This window comes from Trichechus manatus, unplaced genomic scaffold, assembly GCF_000243295.1.
Source record: "Trichechus manatus latirostris isolate Lorelei unplaced genomic scaffold, TriManLat1.0 scaffold00043, whole genome shotgun sequence".
In the NCBI taxonomy this organism is placed as follows: Eukaryota; Metazoa; Chordata; class Mammalia; order Sirenia; family Trichechidae; genus Trichechus; species Trichechus manatus.
Window position 1 is genome coordinate 337,691 of NW_004443979.1, and position 1,311 is coordinate 339,001.

The following is a 1,311-nucleotide window of genomic DNA, read 5'->3' on the forward strand; positions in this document are numbered from 1 at the left end:
GCGTGGCAAGGAGACTTCCCCCTCGGCTTGCACAGACGTGCAGAGGGATCCCTGAGGACATTTCTTTTTTCATTGTTTTTTTTTCTTTTTTTCTATTTTTTGGGGGGCGTTTCTTCTTCTTTTTTTTTAATTTGTTTTGTTTTCTTTTACCTCTTTTTCCCTTTTTGTCTTTCTCCATTACTCAGTTTCTCAACTCTCTATATCTTCCTTCTCTTTCTGTTCTCTGAATACCCGGCATTGTACACCTCTACACCTTCTAGCCAGGCTGTACTGCAACACCTGAGAGGGACTTCCCTAGAACTCATAGCTGCACTGGTGGGATCCCTGGGAACTTTGCAGTTCTTTAACCTTTCCAATTTTTATTTATTCATTCTTTTATTTTATTTTCTTCCTGTTCCCCTTTCTGTTTTTCTCCATTTCATAGTCTCTCATCTCTCCACTCCAACAGCAAGCTCCCCTAGCATTCTTTTTTGATTGTTTCTGTGTTTTTGGCCCCTGTTCCACTCTCCTCTCTCCCATATCCATCTTAGCTCCACACATAACAATCTCCCAGCTACATCCTGCCTGTCTGCACTGTGCAGGCAGCACAGGCACGGCCTACTGGAACCTGCCCTGCACTGGTTGCTGGCCCACCCTGGTGGCTGTGGTGAGTGCCACAGGCAACCCATCCCAGTGGCTCCTCTTCAGCTGGACCTGCACTGCTCTGCCATGTCTGAGTGCCCGACCCTGCCAACTGGAGAGGGAGGCTAAGAGTGTTTTGCCCACATATGAGCAGAAAACAGGGAATCCAGAGTCCACCTGCTCAGACATAGTCAAATTTTTAAAAAAATAAAGGGAAGAAACAAACAAATCTATAATCGATAAATGAGAAAAATAACTACTGAATGCCCCAAAGACAGCAGACAATATCACAACATTTACAAAAACAGGAAGGGATGGTTCCACTAGGCGTCCAAAATAAAAGACCAGATGACATTCCACTGGAAGAAAATGCACTAGAAATGATGGAGAATTCAAATCTCTAATACACAGAATTCTCCAAGAGCTGAGGCAAAAAGCTGACGAACATGAGGAAAAAATAGACAAATTCATGGAATATACAGACAAAAAAATTGGAAGAATTCGGGAAAATAATGCAGGAACAAAATGACAAAATAAATTCACAACTAGAAATCATACAAAAACAACAAGTAAAAATCCAAAAGATAAACAACAAGATTTCAGAAATGGACGGTGTCATAGAAGGGCTGAGGAGCAGATTTGAAACGGTGGAAGACAGGATAAGCAGAATGAAGACAAACACTTGGATAC